Below are 21,082 nucleotides of genomic sequence, written 5' to 3'. Positions count from 1 at the left end.
CTTCAGATTTCCTTATGCATGGGTTGGGTAATATTGCTGAAACTTCAATATTTCAATATATGCATTTGCTCAGAAATGGCACAAATAAATAAAGAAACCAATATTGATCAAAAAGCCACTGTAGTCAATTCACTTCAAAATGTTAAATATAGTACATACAATACATACATACATACAATAAAATGTACACTCTAAAAATCTTTGATAATTTTTTCTACCCAAGTCCTGGGTTGAGCCTTTTGGGTCATTTTTTGGGTTATATTTCCAGTGTTTGGGTAGTTTTTGTTTTACCCAGCTTCTGGGTCAGACGTAACAACCCAGTGTTTGGATAGTTGTGTTTCCCAGATCCTGGGTCAGACATAACAACCCAGTGTTTTGGTAGTTTTTGTGTTACTCAGATCCTAGGACAGACGTAACAACCCAGTGTTTGGGTAGTTTTTGTGTTACTCAGATCCTAGGACAGACATAACCCAGTGTTTGGGTAGTTGTGTTTCCCAGATCCTGGGTCAGACGTAACAACCCAGTGTTTGGGTAGTTGTGTTTCCCAGATCCTGGGTCAGACATAACAACCCAGTGTTTGGGTAGTTTTTGTGTTACTCAGATCCTAGGACAGACGTAACAACCCAGTGTTTGGGTAGTTGTGTTTCCCAGATCCTGGGTCAGACATAACAACCCAGTGTTTGGGTAGTTGTGTTTCCCAGATCCTGGGTCAGACGTAACAACCCAGTGTTTGGGTAATTTTGTGTTACTCAGATCTTAGGACAGACGTAACAACCCAGTGTTTGGGTAGTTGTGTTTCCCAGATCCTGGGTCAGACATAACAACCCAGTGTTTTGGTAGTTGTGTTTCCCAGATCCTGGGTCAGACATAACAACCCAGTGTTTGGGTAGTTTTTGTGTTACTCAGATCCTAGGACAGACGTAACAACCCAGTGTTTGGGTAGTTTTGTGTTACCCAGATCCTGGGTCAGACGTAACAACCCAGTGTTTGGGTAGTTGTGTTTCCCAAATCCTGGGTCAGACATAACAACCCAGTGTTTGGGTAGTTGTGTTTCCCAGATCCTGGGTCAGACGTAACAACCCAGTGTTTGGGTAGTTTTTGTGTTACTCAGATCCTAGGACAGACGTAACAACCCAGTGTTTGGGTAGTTGTGTTTCCCAGATCCTGGGTCAGATGTAACAACCCAGTGTTTGGGTAGTTTTGTGTTACCCAGATCCTGGGTCAGACGTAACAACCCAGTGTTTGGGTTGTTACAAACTGATTCAGGAAAATGAATCAAACCTCCCAAATCATATATTAGAGACGCTATTGAAATATCTCTGTCTTAACACTCTCAAGTCATGTCACATTAAAATGGAGTGCTGTTGTTTGACCTTAAAAAGCAGTCTGAAGCACCATGTGGACAAAGAAAAAAATCCCTGGTGGCTGTTTCTTCTTATTGATCCCTCAATGCAATTTTCCAAGGACATTTAGTCTTTATTTGAGTTATTGATGTCCTGTCAGGGTGTAGAAACACTGGTGTACGACAAGAACTAGTTGGTTTAGTTCAGTGGTTACCACCAACTCTGAAGATTTTGTATGTTTTCCTTATTAAACACACCTGAATCAACTTGTTAGTAGAGACTCAAAGACCTGAAATGGGTGTGTCAGATAAGAGGGACAAGCAAAATGAGTACACGCACACACACACACACACACACAAGAAATTAATTTTAGGCCTTTTGCTTTTAGAACAAACCACAAAAGTGGAAAAAAAGAGAATCAAGAAATGCTAAAACTGGAAACGGAAAATCTGTTTGCAGAAGTAAAACCACAATGGGTGAAAATAATCCAGAAGAGAGGAAGACAACAAACAGCATCGTTTCAAAATATTCCTTAATAAGGTTTGTGTTTTTACACTGAGTAATAAAGCAAAAATCCAAAACCTTTCTGTAAATGTTCCCACAGACAGAAGTCTAGGTGGCAGCCTGTCACCGTCAACACTCCCACCTACACGATAACACTCAATCTGTGAGAACATACGAGATAAACTCTGAGAACTTCATGAGAGACGTCAGATCTGTGAGCAGATCCAGATCGCTGTGGTTCCATGAGAGAAAATGTCCAACCTACTGCCACAGCAGAGCAATAAAAACATTCAGGTAGACAGTCTAATTTGATTCAATCTGCATGACCCAGTTTCTCTGCAGCAGCTAGAGGGTTTTGTCTTTAACAGCATTTACTCCACAGATGGTTACAGAGTGTCCGCTTATATTTTAGGCCCTGTTTACACTGGTATTAAGATGCGTTTTTGTCGATCGGATCACAAGTTGATGAGAGAGACAGATTCCCATTTACACCTGGTATTTCAATCCGTCGCTTTTGTCCTCTTTCAACCACTGCTGTCATGATTTCTTCAAAGGGAAGGGTCTATGGGCGGGTAAATGTATGGGTTTTATTCAAATCTTATGTGGGATCTTAAATCTTAATCTATCAATCTAATGGACAGAATAAGTTCACGCAATTTACGTATAAGCGCAAAAGGAGACGACGTAAAAACATATGCAGAGCAGCAGCGGCAATCGCTGTGAGTGTGTGTTAGAAATCAGGAGTGGTGAGAGAACATTGTGCTTTGGTTTGTTTTTCGTCTTCCAACCAAACTTAGGTTTTACATTTACGCATTTGGCAGACGCATTTATCCAAAGTGACTTACATTGCATTATACTATACATTTGTATCTGAGTATGTGCAATCCCTGGGATCGAACCCATGACCTTGGCATTGCTAGTGCCATGCTAACCACTGAGCTACAGGAAAGCTACAATTTTCGAACACATGTGTGTCTACACTATGAAAGCAATCCGGTTTCATCTAAATCTGAAAGTGATCGAAAGCTCAAAACATTTTAGACCCCGTTTACACCTGTATTTAGCGTCGTCCACTTGTGATCTGATTGATGAAAACACTTTTTAGTACCAGATGTAAACAGGGCCTTATGGTGCGTTCACACCAGACGTGAATGAAGCGTTAAGCGCGAGTGATTTACATGTTAAGTTTGGAGACCAGCAATATTAATTTCTCATCCATCTCATCCAAGAATGTTGTGACAGTTGGTCAGTGATGTACTTGTCCCGCCCCTTCTCCATTCTGATTGGACGGCTGGCTAAAAAGTGACAGCGATTAGCGCAGCGTTTTACTCAAAGTTGAACATTCTTCAATTCTCGGTGACCTTCGTGCAGTGCCTCGTTACGCTCCTGGCGTTTAAAAAACACAGCGAAAACAATTGGAAAAGTACGTTACCCACTGGAAAAAATGCTTTGGTGGACACACAGCCTAAAGCAAGCTTTGACAAGCTGTTTCGAACTCCCAAAACAAACTTTCTTGATTTCGCCTGATTTTGTTCAAAATTACGTCACATCAGTTTGTTCGTCAATTTCACATCAAGTATATCAGAGCCTTTGGTTACCTTATATGCTTGAAATTAGATGTATAGGGTAAAGAGCATCTTATTACATTCCTATGGACAAAAATATGCATATGCCCTAAAGTAATGTGTGCGATTTTTTCAACGAACTGTAAAATTCAGGCAATGTGTGTCACTCATACCACAACAGGTACCACTAACTATATTATTCCTCTAAATAAACAACCAGCTGTAATTCATTTGAGTGCTTGATTACCTTACTGAAAGACAATTTAATAAGTCTCTCAGCTCTTCAACACAATCCCTCTCTATTATTGTGCTGTTCCTCTCAAAATGAGTGTGTCTGGCCCAGGTGGCAGCAGTAGATAAAAGGAGTGTGTGTTTCAGTAAAAATATCTTCTTTTCACACATCTCTAACCAGACTCCCTCTGAGCTCAAGCGACTCATCTACCCCACCGACATGCTGAACAAACCACCTTGTGTCACACATACTGCCCCATATGGATTCACACAACCATAGAAACTCATATGTTCATTTAGATCAGAGTCTGATAATATGCTTAATGAGTCATATTGTACATATCTGCAGCATTGTTCCTCTGAAGATCACTAATAATGCAATTACACAGGCTGTTTTTGCCATTTTTATACCTATACTTATCATATTTATACATGACACTTGCTAATAGCGGCTAACCTCTTTGCATGAAACGAGTAATATATATAATGTTTATTAATATGTACACGCATAATATATATAATAAATATGAATTATTATATATATATATATATATATATATATACACACACGCACACTATTATTTTAAATTTTATTTATTATTAATTACATATTTTATTATTATTTATTTTATTATATATGTAATATTTAAATATATATATATATATATATATATATATATATATATATATATTTAAATAATACATAATTAATAAAATAAATAATAATAAAATATGTAATTAATAATAAATAAAATTTAAAATAATAGTGTGCGTGTGTGTATATATATATATATATATATATATATATATATATATATATATATATATATATATATATATATATATATATATATAAAAATTTATAAAAAATAAATACTTTAAATATGTATATACACACACTGTATATATTCTATTATATTACATTTTATTTCTTATATATATATATATATATAAAAGTAGATGTTTTATTTGTTTATTTTATTTTAATTACATGTTTTATGTATAGAATTATACATGAATATATGCATTTATTTTATTTATTATTAATTGTCAAATGTTTATTATTAATAATTTTATTTATTAAATATTCATTATTTAAATTATACACAATTTATTTCATTTTTTGGAAAATAATATTAAATAAAAATTCATATTCTTTGTTATGAAAAAAAAACCTGTTAGTAATGTTATTGATTTAACAAAGTACAATTACTACACACAATTAATTTCTCTTTTATTTTATGTTTTATATTTTTATATTTTCTATCCGAAGTGATTTATAGCAACGTCACGTCTTTCTCAAGGCCCCAGTGCTGATGGTCCATGAATAAACCCTTGAACCTTCCACCTCTCAGTTCGACACACTGCTCACTCCACAGAGCTGATGATATGCGGCCGCTGCAGCCTGTCAGCACGCCGCTGTCACTCTCTTGCTTTCTCACTCTCCTTCTCTTTTCAGCACCAGGCTTAGACAGATTAGCGGGTCAGATCTGTGTTACTAAGGAGTAGAAGTCTCTGTCCACATCAGAGAGGGTTTCCATGACGTAACCTCATCAGTTAGACACCCTGATTGTTATCATGAAATGTTCTTCAAAAACTACCGTATTACCGTCTCTCAACATTGAAGCATTTATAGAGCACGCAAAACAGCTAAGCCGAGGGATAAACAAGTGTCGACTAAATCTAATTCAATCTTATAATGAACAGACCACTAGACAACTGTTATATGACTTTAAGTGGCTTAACTTTCAAGACCTTCTAGTGTTTTTGTACCAGGAGGAGACAATGAGTCATTTCTCCCACAGATCATGATTTGTATAAAAACTTCTGTAAATATGTTTTTAGTAATCACAAAAAAGAAACAAAATGCCTAAGGAGTTGTGCACCAAAGTTTAATACTTGCATTAAATCTTAAAAAAGGAGACCTAATGCCCATTTTCACAAGATGTAATATAAGTCTCTGGTGTCCCCAGAATGTGTCTGTGAAGTTTCCCACAGATCATTTATTATAGCTTGTGAAATCTGCCCCTATTTGGGTGTGAGCAAAAACACGCCGCGTGTCCCTTTAAATGCAAATGAGCTGCTGCTCCCAGCCCCCTTTCCAGAAGAGGGCAGAGCTTTAACAGCTCATGCTTTGGTTGCTCAACAACAACAAAGCTGGAGAATCTCACGCAGCCAAAATGAGGATTGTCAGTAGGGCTGTTAAGGAATTTCCCTTGCGGTATTTTTGAGTGGCTCAATAGTGCGATATGTGGTATTACCGACAAATTGTGTTTGTGTGTGTATTTTATATATATATATATATATATATATATATATATATATATATATATATATAATCTGTATAATGAGGTCATATTCAAAACAGGAAGTGAGGAAGAGAATGTCAAAATAAGGGTCTACATTACAGAACATAAACCTGACAATTGAATCTGATTAAACAAGAGACTTTCTGCTGATATTTCATGAGTATAAGCAGAACTACTCATCTCTGCGAGTTCTAGATGGGCTGTCAGTCAGTACAGTTACATTGTTGCGCCACAAGGTGGCGACAAGGGACTGTCTTTGAGTCTTTAAAACGTTCATTCAACTACACACTCAAAACCACTGATTCATTCGAAGAGAGATGTAAAGAAACAAGCTATTGAAATCATTTTAACTTTGAGTGCCACTTTATAATGCTCAGCTGACTAGTAATCGATGCTAAGGCAGAGATTTCGCTATCCTTGGACACAGCCTTTTTTCACAAATATATATGTCTCGGCCTGAAGGACAGGTAATTGCATGCGCTCAGTTGATCTCTCTCACATTCACTGTCCGTTTAGGCTTGTTTAGTGCAAATCTACGGAGCCTCAGTACAAATCACCAAAATACACATTATGCTATTATTATTAACTTATTTAATATTTAGTACACATGCATGAAGTCTAAAACGAGAAGGACATAATCTTTCAAAAAATAACATGCAAATATCGCGGTTGCAGCAGTTTTTGCAGTCCTCTGCGGTTGGCTTGTCAATAGCGCGGTATTACGATATTGCGGTTATCGCGACAGCCCTAATTGTCTGTAACGGTGTTCAGCCTTACATTGTTCGAACCGGAGTCGACACTGATGGAGAGACTCAGGAAAAAGTTAAAACTTTTATGTACATTTTAGGTTTAGCAATGTCATTAACCCGGGAAGAAGCTCGTTGTAGTCCCTACCAGTCATTTGTTGTAGTCCTTAAAAAGCAATTTCTGTAAAAGAAAATATCTCTCTTTGCATTGAACTTTAAGCGTCGTAACTTTGCAGATGTTGTTTATGCTCAAACAGCAACATTACACACTAACTGAAGTTAAAAAAGTGAAATCATAATCAACAACCCCTTTAACAAAAGTAATGCTTGACTAACAACAAGTTTAAAAGCCAAAAGATAGGAAGAGGAACTAGAAAAAGAGCACGGAACAAAAACTTATTGGCCTAAAGTGAGAAGCACTTTAATATTAAAAGCTTTTTAAAAGTGTCATGCAGCGTAACAGCAATTACAAAATGAGGTTCTTCAAAATAGTAAATGAAATATCGGCATTCAGGTGAACTTCCACGTATGCCAGAAGGCAGAAGTTTGAGATAACACAAATCACCCACCCTGACAAACATCCAGCCGGCTTGTGACATCACCATGTGACATTTTTATGAGCAGTATCATTTAATAACAGAGCCAGGAAATTGAATTATGTAATAAGAGCCACACAAAAGCCAAACTGCGTCGTACATCCTTCACCTCTGGGCACCAGCTGCAAATACTTACAAAGATTTCCCACCAAATAACAGCCTCTTCATCCTTTAATATTCAATTAGTGAAGCTGTGCACGTCAATGTGTCTTAAAGTGGCCTGAACGTGTTTTCAATTAAAGAGAATTTAAACCTCTGCCCGAGGCGAAGCAATAATCTCGCAATTACGCCGACTAAAGACAGACGGCGAGAACAACAATCATCCGTTTGTGTCAATGTGTCAGTGGCATCTTTAAAGGCCACACAAAACTTGGTTATTCAGTGCTGTAGGGGAGGCAGAAGGTGTGGAATAGCAGTCATACCAACCCATCAGCAAAGAGAGAGAGTCACACCCAAGGTAAAGCATTCAGCACACCCTTCTGTTTGCTCCATAAAACAAATGCTCTGTGCCCTATTTTTAATGCAACTTCATTTTTGCGCCATGTATGGTATTTATTTCTTCTGCTGAGCACAAAAGAAGATATTTGGAAGGATGTCGGTAACCAGACCAGACGTTACTGATATTATCAATAGCTTCATAGCAAGTGGAATTGTACCACCCACTTTTAAACATGCCATAGTCCAACCGTTGTTAAAAAAAGATTCATCTTGATCAGCATGATCTGAATATCTACAGACCCATTTCTAAATTATCTTTCATTTCAAAAGTTGTCTATTCTCAGATTTTATTGGTCCTGAGTACTTTTAATATTTTTGACACATTTTAGAGAACTTCATAGTACTGAATCTGCCTTGTTGAAGGTTACTAGGGCTGCAACAACGAATCGATATAATCGATAAAATTCGATTATTAAAAGAGTTGGCAACAAATTTCATTATCGATTCGTTGTGTCGCTCGACTATTACGCCTGTCAATGAGACGCGGAGATGTTTGAGTATAAAAACACGCGGTTGAGCAAGAAGCAGAGCGGAGCAAAAATAAATAAATAGCAGAGCGGAGGTAGAGGAAAGACCATCGGAGAGACCCGTAATGTTGTTCTGAACAGGCGTGCCGTTGTCAGGACCCCCGCAGATTTGAAAAGACAGAAATCGACCCCCGCACTTTTGATACGGGCTGCTTCAATCAGTCACACTATATCATCTTTTAGCTTTGGATATTTTCTTTCAAATGAGACCATTTTCATGTTTTTTCACGCTTTCGTTCATAAATAATCAACTGTTTTGTCGCGAATGTAAAGAACAGGAAATGCGCTTCGAACGGAGAAACACGCGATCTCCAAACAATCGATCAAAGCGTGCTAACGTTTTAGGACAGGTCGATGGTATATAAATCATGCCCGAATGTCAATCAAGCCAAACTGTCCATTCATAAATTGATAATTTGACCACTTGTCAAGGTTAGGGCGCTGATCTCTCAGGTTGACGCGCGAGCTGGCTTGACCGAAGTTTTCGTGAGGATTCAAGGTTTATGGACTGCTTTGATTTTGGTAATTACATCTAGAAAGATAAAAGCATTGATGGCATCTATAAAATAGATATCTGAAAGCGAAACAAAAGTGATATTGCCTCGTCCAATGAGGAGGACGCACGAGAGGAGACCTGCGCGTTTAATTGATATGTGTACAGTAATACTGCAATTACAATGCTTATCAGTGGCATACATTTCGATTGCGAACGTGAAAATCCAAAAGACCTGAAATTTGGTGTCGGTACCAAACGATACTTTTTTTCGGTACTTTATTCACTGTGTAATAACAAAAACATTTATTTCAGTGAAAAACCTCTCAATTTCAACATTTTTTATTTAATATAGAGCGATTTCTGCGCTGAAGTCCGCAATGAGATTAACAACGCTAGCGTTTCGAGTTTTTATGTTTTTATCTTTATTTCAAACAACAGTCTCCATGCTCACAGCGTCACAGACATTAATATATTAACGATTTATAAGATGAATCACTGTCTGGCCATCTGGGATTTTGGTATGGAGATAAAGGTTATGATCATAATTTCTTTGGTAGTATTACACCATATCATGTGTGTATGTTAGCACCGTTTGTTGTTTTCTTGTGGTATGAGATAGAGCGTTTGGACCCAGAAGCGCTGCCGCGTGACGTCAGACTTAACAACCGAATAGCGTTGTCTCAGTTTGCATCGAGTTTTGTGAAATAAAAGAAGCCATTGCCTAGTGTGTTGTGTTTGAACAAGTTGCAGGGGTGATGTCGCATGGTATCTCTCTCTCTTTCTCCAACCTCTTGTGCCCAGATGCGTGCTTGGGTACTGAAATTTGCCCTAATTTATTTAATGTGAATCGGTACTCTGTAGTACCGACGTATTTCGTTCAATGCCGAAAAAAGTACCGAGTTCGGTACCCAAACCTAGGATATTGTAGTTTCTCCTGACCCAGGTTCTTCCTGTATTTAAATTTAAATGCAGCATTATTTTTTGACTTAAGTGCAGCATTTTGGCACAGTATACCATGCCATCCTTTTACGAAGACTTGATCATGTAACTGGGTTTCAGGGATCTATGCTGAATTGGTTTGCATCTTACATTAAGGACAGAACTTTCTTTGTTAATTTGGGGAAATGTTTCTCATCTCGTGCTCAAATCTCCTATGGTGTTCCACAGGGCTCTATTCTGGGTCCTCTTCTTTTTGCCTTATGCTTCCATCTCGGTCATATTATTCAGAAACACAATTTATCATATTATTTCTATGCCGACAACCCTCAGATTTATCTTCCTGTTAAAACAACAACTGTTCTGTGTCTAATCTGTTTGCTGGATGGAATTTTTTTGTTAAATAGTGATAAAACTGAAATAATTGTTTTTGGCCCAACAGTTTTGTCTTTTGGTGTTTGGTGTTATTTGCGATCCCACGTTGTATTTCTTTCAGCTAAGATCAATTGCTAGAACCAAGAAGATGCTTTCTATGAAGGACCTTGAAACTGTAATTCATGCTTTTATAACATCAAGGTTGGATTGCTGTAATTCACTCTATCTGGGTTTGCCTAAAACAGCTCTGGAACAGTTGCAACTCACCTCTCGCCTCTCTACACTGGCTACCGGTCAAGTTCAAGATCTTCGATCAGTGAAGATTTCTAAAAGAACCATTTTTTCTTAGTGTGAACAACATTTTAAAAATCTAAAAGAACCTTTTTCCACAACAGAACCTTTTGTGCAATGCAAAAATTACATGAATGTTAAAAGTTCTACATGGAGCCATTGATGCCAATAAAGAACCTTTATTTTTAAAAGTGCACCTCCTCTCTCTATGCCTCTCCTCACAGTCGGCCGTGTTCCCCACCGTTTACCTCTGCGAGTGATCTATATTTAGTTCAGCCCACAGAACATGTCCAGGAGCCCCTAACAACAGCTCTCAACTGGGAATCTGTGTCATGTAGGAGAGCAGGATTCCTTCAGTCGAAACAAAACCTCATTAACATGACAAGTCAAGTAACCCGCTCGTCCCTCAGCCACACTAACAAACACTGACCCATTAACCAGAGGGTACAGTGAAGGTAAAATACTATCTCATGTACTTTAGTAGTTTGAAATCTACTTTTAACAACCAAAAGAAAAGGATTCATTTAAGGTCATTCTCAAGGAGAAAACTATGATGGTGAATCTTTTTACAGACTTCTTCTTTTGTTCTTTCTCTTTCAAGCATCTCAGCAAAACCCTCAGGCTAAGCAATGACAATATATTTAACAAAGTAGATTGAAAGTGCATTGCAGAAACACGTCTCAGTAGGTTTTCTCCTTACTGCACAGATTAACCAGTCAGGGCACGATCACTGGCGCACAGACACTGGCAAAGGAATGTTTTGTTGGGTTAATTTTTCACGCAGGTCATATATTGCTAACAAAGTAAGTGTCTCATTTATGCACTATTAGAAACACCAAACAGAATTGACAAAAATAAAGTCTCTCCCCATCTGCCATTGGTCAGTGAACTGGTAACTAATACTAAAACTATTAAAAACGTTGTTAATTGAAATAAAAAGCTAAAATAACCATAAATAGAAGATGAAAAACTTTGGCTAAATTGATAATGATAATCAGAAATGTTGAAGCACTAAAACTGCTAACTGGAAATAAATAAAAAACAAACTAAAACTACACCTGAAATAAAAATAATTTTATCCAGATGGGTTTTTGAAAGTCTAGACAGCACAAAAAAATAGATTTTTTGGTGGTTTGAAATGCGATTCCAATCAGATTTTTACAGATGAGTCTCCGTCTGGACGTTCTGGCTGCTCAAATCAGATTTCAAACTTGCATCACTCAACGTGACATGCAACAATAACGTCAAACCTGGTGATGGAAATGCCGTAAAGTATTCATACAGTGTTCAAATGATATGTCCAAAGATTTCAGCATTTTCCTGTGCACTGGAGGAGTTCTGCACAGCGACTTGACAGGGTGCTTATTTGCAGAGCGAGATGATGCACCTCTATTTTTCCTGCATCCGTTTGGAAAAGCCTCATCTCATACATGGGTACGGCTACATTGTTACCAAAGCAAATAGGTTAGTTATGTCTGGACACACAAATCTTATTTGATTAGTTGCAATTAATAGTGTGCCTGAAAAGTTCTGATTTGATAAAAAAAAAAAAAAACAACAACTCATATTTGCCTGTAGTCTGAACATAGCCTAAGTGCCTCGTCCAACATGTCTGTCGAGAAACGCACATTATTCACTCCTCACTGACATCACGGCTCTGAGTTACTGCTCTGTCCACACAAGCTCAGTTCACTGGAGGAAAGTCCACACCATTAACCTCAGCTGACACCACAGCACAGACTCTTTTCAAGACCGAGCTGCCAGCAGAATAACAGACTCAAGAAAAGGCATGCTGTGTGCTTAATCATAAATCAAACAACTTATGACCCCGAGGCTGTGTTGCAGAAACATCCCATCTTAAATCTGATCTTCGTATAGTCCAAGATTTTGTTGCTGTCGGGTGGAAACCTTGCACGTCCAAAACTGCTACTTTAAAAAAAAAAAATATATATATATATATATATATATATATATATATATATATATATATATATATATATATATATATATATATATATATTGGTATTTTTAAAATAATTAAACACTGTGCTGTCAAAGTTGATTTTGTGGCTTTATACATGGTCAGACTCTTGCATGTGTCATTATTACCAAAATCAAGGTCAAATAGAGTTAGAAGGTTTTTGACCAGCGAAACATGCGTTTTGTCATTATAATGGCGGCATCTGAGGCAGTAAGTGCATCGAATTACGTTTTCATCAACTTACAGGTTATAAAGTTTATTGTAGCTCTATGGGTGCTCAGTATATCCTGTCATTTGGCCAAAATCTCATGTTATAAAAGATGAAGTACTCCACACAGCCAAGACAGTATTGACTACGACTCGATGACAAATGCTAGACTAAGATACTCTTCTCCACTCCTCAAATACATAAAACATTAGCCTTTATATGTTTCTTGAGTAAAGAAACTGCTGTACATATTCAAACAGCCAGTTCTTTATTTACCCTTGCATTGCAAACAAGCAGAGAAGTATGTGTGGCTTTTCATTCATGATAGTTTTGGGTGGAGTTATGAGGTTTGACTGACAGTTTGTGGATCCAATGGCTCTTTTTAATACTTTTCATTGGTTAAATATTTGCACTAGTGTTTGACTAGTGTTACTGTCAAAAGTACTGACTTCGGTACCAAGTCAGTACTTAAATTTTAAAAGTGTGTCACGATGTGTGGCTGTAGATAAAGCGCACGACAATACTACTAATAATAACAATAAACAGGAGAATAGCAAAAGAAAATACAAACTAATACTAGACAAAAGGTGCGTTCACATCATATCATAATTACTGTAACTACGAGATTCTGGTTCATAAAAAGCATTCACGTCCTCGTAGAGGTCATAATTACAGTTTGTAAGCTGGGAGTTTTCTGAAAGCTCCCATGTGTACCACCTGACCGCTGTAGATTCATTTAGGCGTTGATAGTCGTGCCATAGAAACACATAATTCCCAGTCAGAGGACATGAATAGCTTCGAATATAATGTCACGTGTTGTTATTTCAAGATTACGGTAATTACGCGGTGACGTGAATGCAGTCAAAAGACCAGACAGAAACAGAGGGCTTAAATAAATGGGCGAACAGAGGACTATTTAACAAGACACACCTGAAAAAGGGCTCTAATCAAATCAGTTACCATCGAAGGAGAAGTGAACTAATTAATTAGGAGATAACAATGACACTCAAACATGAACTGAACAGAAAAACAGATCAGAAAAGCAAAGGCAAAACAGACATAATCCTGACAGAGCGCTGTTGAGCCAATCAGGTGTTTATAAATCCGCTCAACAGCACAGATATGTCTGTGATTGGCTGAACACTACTTCAGACAGATGTAAAGGTTGACCAATAGTGATAAATTATAAAGCAATAATAATAAATAAATAAATAAAAATATAGAGATGCAAGGTTTCTGAAAAAGGTTGTTTCTATAAAAAACGCTTAGCAACCACCCATAACACCCTAGCAACAATACAAGGATGCCCTAATAACACACAAAACTCTTCACTTCTGCACTAATCATTGAATCATTTTCCTGTTATCACTGTAAAGCTGCTTTTGAATCAAGCGCTATATAAATAAAGGTAACTTGACTTGACTAATCTAGCTTATTCTTGAAACTTGGCATTTTGCACTGCAAATATTGTTGGCTCTGTTATGAGAAATTACTTGTGTTTATGCTCATTTGTAAGTCACTTTAGCTAAAAGCATCTGCTAAATGAATAAACGCAAAAGTAGCATTGCAGTAGCATGCAAATACGGGCAAATACCGCTCACATCTTCTGCAGAAAAATTAAAAATCTACTCATGCAAATGAAATGTTTCTATTACATTAAACACTTCATCTCAGATGTGTTTGAATCTGATTATTATGCATTTCCTGTTTTAAGACTTTTGAAATCTCACACAGGAAACAGCTTCTGTTCTCACCTGATCTCGGTTTTATTTGTTACAATAAAGCATTTCCAGCATATCATGTTGCGTTTATGAATCTACCCATTAAAAAACAAACTGCATCCTTCTCATTAAACAGCTAGAGAGCACTGATTCACACATTTTCCAAGACACGCAGGCCAGCTTCACCCTCTCAAATCACGAGACGCTTCAGATCTCAGACACCCCTCTTAGGTTTGACATTCAGAGCCTTGTGAAGGACACAAGAGAAACCATAATGAAGATGACGGATTTAATGAGGATTAAAACTCCATTTGATTTGGTATCCAGGCAAAACTGAAGGCAGTACTGAGAGATTACGGACACAGCCTTAAGGGTGTCCATGTCAGCGGGACGGATCATTAATATAAATGAAGCGTTGCGACTCTGCCGGGGTGCCGAGGGTTTGCACCTGAGCGCAAGCCTCATGACCAGGCGAAAATAGCTGTGAATTTGTATGCTGGTCATTGCCATTTGGTACTAGTAAGATTCAATTGTTATTTGTTAACAAACGTGCCTTTGAATGATTCATTACAAATAGAGAATCAAGTAGTTTTTATTTTGGCCGATCAATGTCCTGGACTTACGCACAAACTGCATTGCAATCATTTCCCAAAATGTCATTTGCGTGGAAATATTACAGGACGTTAACAAGCTTACGGTTCAAGATGCTCGAAATATTGGAAGAAAAATACAAATGCTGAATTAAGGGTGGGGGTTTATATGAATGCATCTCTGAAGAGATCTGACTGTGTTCAGAAACACAGAAAAGAAAAGAAATGCATTTTCTTTTCCTCTTACCTCCGTATAAAGTAGTGTTTGTAAGTGCAGCGCTGCTTTGTGTAAAGCGGTACTCAAAGAAACTGTTCCATAAGCGCCACCTACTGTCAGAGAGTGAAATTACATTTTCATTCTGTCCATCTGCTGTTTTTGTTTTGTGCAGGTAAACTCTGGGTTAAAAACAACTCAGGTTGGGTTAAATATGGACAAACCCAGCAAATGGTTTGTTTTAACCTGGCGGTTGGGTTAAATGCAAACCTGCTGGACAGTTTTATTTAATTCAACCATTGATTAAAAATTACTATATGGCTGGCTTAAAATGAACCCAAAATAGATTGGAAATTAAAAATCAGACACATAATTACTAGAGGCAACAATAATAATTAAAAGGTGAACATTTATTAATAAGCAAACTCTTAAAAAAATGCTGGGTTAAAAACAACCCAAGTTGGTTTGAAATTGGACAAACCCAGCGATTCGGTTGTTTTAGCCCAGCAAATGGGATGTTTTGACCCACACTCTAAAAAATGCTGGGTTAAATATGGACAAACCCAGGGATTGGGTTGTTTTCACCCAATTTTGGATTTTTTTTTTAGCCAGTAATATATTAATATAGTAAAAGGCATGTTTTTGCTCACCCCCAAATGGGTGGGGTATTTTAAGCTGAAACTTGACCAGACCAGAGACTTTTATTACATCTTGTGAAAGAGGGCATAATAGGTGCCCTTTAACCCAACCTGCTGGGTTTGTCCATATTTTACCCAGCATGGGTAGTTTTTAACCCAGCATTTTTAGAGTGCAGTGGTTGGGTTAAATGTTTGCCCAACCTGATAGGTAGTTTTATTTAACTCAACTATTGTTTAAAAATTACTGTATTGCTCGCTTAAAATTAACCCAAAGTTTTTAATTTCCAACCTATTTTGGGTTGATTTTAAGCGAGCAATAGAGTACGTTTTTAAACAATAATTGGGTTAAATAAAACTACCCAGCAGGCTGGGTCAAACATTTACCCAACTGCTGGGTTAAAACAACCCAATCGCTGGGTTTGTCCATTTTCAACTCAACGTGGGTTGTTTTAACCCAGCATTTTTTAGAGTTTAGAAATGTTTATTATTTATAAAACTTATTAATAACTGTTAATTTCCAACCTATTTTGGGTTCATTTTAAGCGAGCAATACAGTCATTTTTAAACAATAATTGGGTTAAATAAAACTACTCAGCAGGTTGGGTCAAACATTTAACCCAACCGCTGGGTTTGTCCATATTTAACCCAACTTGGGTTATTTTTAACCCAGCATTTTTTAGATTATGTTTTGTGTAGCATCATTTCACAAAGATAGTCAGACCATTCTGTTTGTGCTATAAATTTGGAAATTATGCAATCTAATTTAAATCAAAATCAACTGCTCATGCTACACGTGTAGCATCTTTGCTTGAGTCGTGATTAAAATGCAGTGGTTGTTTGTTTGGCCTGTTATAGAGCAAATAAACAACAAATACATTTTCTTAAACAAAGCCTAAGAACCGTAGCTGAATCAGAATCGGAATCAGCCAGGAAAAATCAAGATCGGTGCATCACTAATCACAAGAGTCATTTGTTGTGAATCAGACTACACTGGTCGCATTGTACGTTTCTTGAAGTCCAACAATTAACCTTAGTTTGTCAGGAACTAGATCTTCTAGCATCCAGTATAAAATCTATGCAATTATATCCAGAAATAGTTGGACAACGCTTAGGATTCTGTCCTCAGCTGCTAACACTATGCAAAATAAGGCGACAAACACACCAGCAGCGTCAATAACGCACAACAACACAGGAATGGAAACTCTATTTGACATGCAAATCACGATCACTGTCTCTCGTAATGTTTTGTTTGAGTTGCACACATGCACACTTTCCTACAAAGCAAACGATCTGTTGGGAAATTGCTGATGAATAATGCGCCGACAATGAGACAAACATTTTTGGATCTTGAACACAGATCTATATCAGAGTCGGACACTAGCGTTTGGTGTACCACACGCTAAAAATATTTATAACAGGTTTAGGGTGACATGTTTAGATAGCAGATGTTACAGCTAAATAAATACAACATACACCCCGCATTTCTCAAGCTCACTTCAGCATAGTGGCACAGAAAGCTACGTGGAAGTGAGCGCTCGGGTTTCTGAACATCAATCTGCCTCTAAAGGGGAAAGTGGAAACATGAACCTTTACGCAAAGGTCAGAGATACACACAAAAGAGATGCGGTCGTGTATCTGTTCTCGTCTGATCTAAAATGAAACTGTGTAAATGAGAATAAGTTTTGTGGTCAAATTAAATGGTTCATGTTACTGAACACTAATTAATTTTTTATTATTTTGCGAGGCTGCTTCTAATGACACAATTATTGTTATTACATAGTAATTCAGTACTGTAATATGTTGTTATCCATTAATTAGGCTACTTCTATGCTAATTAGACCAAATATCACATTGAAAACCACAGTGGAACAAGGTAAATATTGGGTAAATAAACCAATACATTTCATGCCAACATGATAATATATGTTTAAAACGGTCCTTTATAAATAAATACATTCGGTAATAAGGTAGTACTATGGTTTATCGTTGGATGAAGATGATGATAACATGGTACTTTGATATACATCATGATTTGATTATCATAATCACATGTCATTTGGTGTTCAAAATGATGCAATGTAATTATTATTATGATATTGTCCAAAAAAAATGTGATACATGGTTTTGAAAAAGACTCCATATTCGTTTATTATGATTGCACTTTCACAACAATGGTATTTTTAAACTCTGGTTGACCCTTGTAAATATTTATAAAAGACATTTGAATAACACATAAATATTATTGTTTATGTTAACCACAAAAACAGCCCGAGCATGTCACGTTAGCTATTACATAACATACACGCTCAGTGCAATCAGACTGAAAACAACATGTTTGAAGACATTCAGATCTAAAATGTACTGAAAATCCCATCTAAATGATGGTGGATCATCCATGCATGCATACGTCCATCAAAAAGATCTGCAAAATGCGTCAAAATCAAGTTGGTTGCCTAACTAGGGTTGCATTCTAGGTAGAATATAAAGAATACCATGGTATTGGACGTATCCAAAACACTGGTACTACTATGTTTTTCCATTGTATATTTGTATAGTGATGGTGCACGTGCTGTTCTTGACCAAAATAGAATCTAGGTTGACAGCTGACTGTATTTTGAGAGTCTATATTGCTCAAATATACTGCATAAGTCAATGATTCCCGCCCAAAAAGGCTGCACGCGCTGATGATGCTCAAATGTTTTCTAGATAGGCAGCTCACTAGGTTTTAAGACACAGTGGCGAGAGCAGTGACACACGGGAGAGCAGTTTACGGGTTATTCGTATGGAAATCCAGAATTACAAAACATTATAACTAACCTTAACTGTCTGAAGTCCTCCTGACGGAAAACACGGGCTTTTACTTGAGAGAATGAGGTGAAATGTGAATTGCGTCGTCTGAGGAGAATCCGTCTGTCAGTCCATCAGTAAACGGGTTAAAACTTCTCAGACGTATTCTGACGTAAATCAATCCTACATACGCAGGAAACGATCTAAGTGTGAACCATAAACGCGTTTTGTTGTGATATAAAAGCCATTAAGTGCGATACTACTGCCAGCCTTCGCTCGCACGTCTGTCTTCCTTCCTCAGCCTTCCTCTAGTTTAGTTATGTCTGCCGCGCTCGAGGGATCGGCGTTCGACTGGGCTAAAAATAAAAAACAAACGAGAGCAGGTCTGGAATCAGCTCTTTGAGATGGAACGCGTAATCACGTCAGTTTGATATAAACATTCAGGCAGACCGCGGATCAGTTGACTGTTTTTCAGGCGAACAGGCGGCGACCGTTAGGCGGAGTCTATTACGTACCCAGAGGCCTTTAATAAAATCATATTAAAAGTCTAACGGGTTGTGAAAGAACCAGTAAAATGGTACTGAAGATTGACGTGTTGACTGTTTTTATTTTTTTTTTAAATATTTTTTTATTTATTTAAAAAAAAAAAAAAAAAGGCAAATATTTTACACATATATTAGCAGTATGCTGTTTATTTGGACATGAACTAAATAATTTGAACATTTTCACTCACATTACTTTTATTTTGGTTAACATATGGCATACTAATAAACGTGGAAAGGGCTAGAAAAAAATATAAGCAATGCAATGCTGCCATCACGTGGTAGTGATCGTCCAAATAGAGCAAAAACATCTGACAGAAGGATGAGCAAAATATTTAAAACGCACAAACCTGTATATATTTATATAAAGTGACAAAGTAGGTCGATGACGTAATGCATCAACATTACTATAGGTAAAGCTGATGCATAAAGCAGGGAAGTGAATGAAATCGTTTTTAGGTCACTTATAAACAGTGTGGGAAAGTTACTAAAAGTAAATTGCATTACAATATTGCGTTACTCCGTTACTTTTTATGAAAAGCAATGCGTTGCATAACTTTTGCGTTACTTTTTCTCACTGGGCTTGCTTGTTTGTTTTTTTAATAACAACAAAAAAGTTATATTTTTGGCAAAAAGGGCCTTTCACACCAAAAGTGAAATGAATAAGCCTCAGGCTGAAGGAAATGCATATTTACGCCTGTACAGTAGAGGGCGCAGCTTAAACAAACCTTTCAGCTGTGCTGCCATTCTGGATTAAAGAAGAATAGGACACAGAAGAAGGAAGTTCTCGTTCTTATTTCTAAATCCAATCTATTTTTTTGCTTACTAGTGTGTTTGAATTAAGTATATTGGAGGTCAGCAGCAAAGACATTGGTTAATAATTGAGATTAAATACATAAAGTATATTTGTGTAATTTAATATAGTTTATTATTACAGGTTTGCAAAAATTATGAGATTGTATTTCACTGTTTTTATTCATTTCAACGAATACTTAATGTTTTCGTGCAAGTGAGATGAGTAAATGCATGTTCACATTTAGTCTAAAACTACAATAACCATCATGCTCACACAGCGCACAATAAATGTGAAAAAGTAACTTGCGTTACTTATTTGAAAAAGTAACTTCGATATTTTGTTGTAAATTGAAAAAGTAAATGCGTTACTTTACTAGTTACTTGAAAAAGTAATCTGATTACGTAACTCAAGTTACTTGTAATGCGTTACCCCCAAAATTGCTTATACATTTCTTATACAATTATACATTGGTGCATTGATATAAATGGCTCTTTTTGGTATGTAATTAGGAAAAGATGTCTCCTTGGTATTTGGGAATGTAATTCTTGGTTTTATAGGTTAAATTTATATAATCGATTTATCTTATCGGCTAACTGTACATACACGTTTTAATCTATTTTACGCATTTCAGTATAGATCGACTAATTAGCATGTTCCATATTAGGTATTGAATCAAAGACTATAGAATAACACGTGACGTGTCACTCGTATTATTATGCCAATCGCCGATTGGTAAAGTCATCGCGTCACTGCAGCGGCCTTTAGAAGCTCTGGTTTCTATAGAAACAGTCAGACTCGCGCCTCAGAAATGAGGCACAAGAGGCACATTTAGGACTGCGCATGCGCATAAACTTGATCCAGCCTGAAAAATATCGTTTTTGTCATGATTCGAGCGTTTAGAAACAAAATTTATGAGACAGTTGTTGTCAGATTTCATTGGTGACTTAAAATATGACATTTAATCGAAAGGTTGGCGAACAGCTTTGGAGAATTTGATGTTTCCCCATTCAAAGAGATAGGAGCTGCACTTGAATGCCGGATAGGCGTTTCAAAGATGGCCGCCGAGTGAAATGACTTGCCTTAAAGGGACTTTGGTAGAATGTGAAATTGAAAAAAAAAAAAAAAATAATAATAATAATAATGTTCTTGTATTGGTTCTTTTTTAAGCTTTGCAAATGATGCACTTTA

The 21,082-nt window shown here is 36.9% G+C and overlaps 1 protein-coding gene across 3 annotated transcripts in view; it reads right to left on the bottom strand.

Annotated features, from left to right (window-relative positions):
* osbpl8 (oxysterol binding protein-like 8) overlaps nucleotides 1-18,900 on the bottom strand; it is a 78,235-nt gene extending 59,335 nt beyond the window's left edge. The window contains exon 1 of one of the 3 annotated variants that reach the window (XM_067391464.1): nucleotides 18,587-18,900. The gene's annotated coding sequence lies outside the window, so the exon portion shown is untranslated. The remainder of the gene's footprint in view (nucleotides 1-18,586) is intronic. The other 2 variants (XM_067391462.1, XM_067391467.1) reach the window with 2 other exon arrangements.
* Between the last annotated feature and the right edge of the window lie 2,182 nt (nucleotides 18,901-21,082).

This window comes from Chanodichthys erythropterus, chromosome 8 (genome assembly GCF_024489055.1).
Source record: "Chanodichthys erythropterus isolate Z2021 chromosome 8, ASM2448905v1, whole genome shotgun sequence".
Classification (NCBI taxonomy): Eukaryota; Metazoa; Chordata; class Actinopteri; order Cypriniformes; family Xenocyprididae; genus Chanodichthys; species Chanodichthys erythropterus.
The sequence above is the reverse complement of the archived record's forward strand: the minus strand, read 5'-3'. Positions and strand labels throughout refer to the sequence as shown.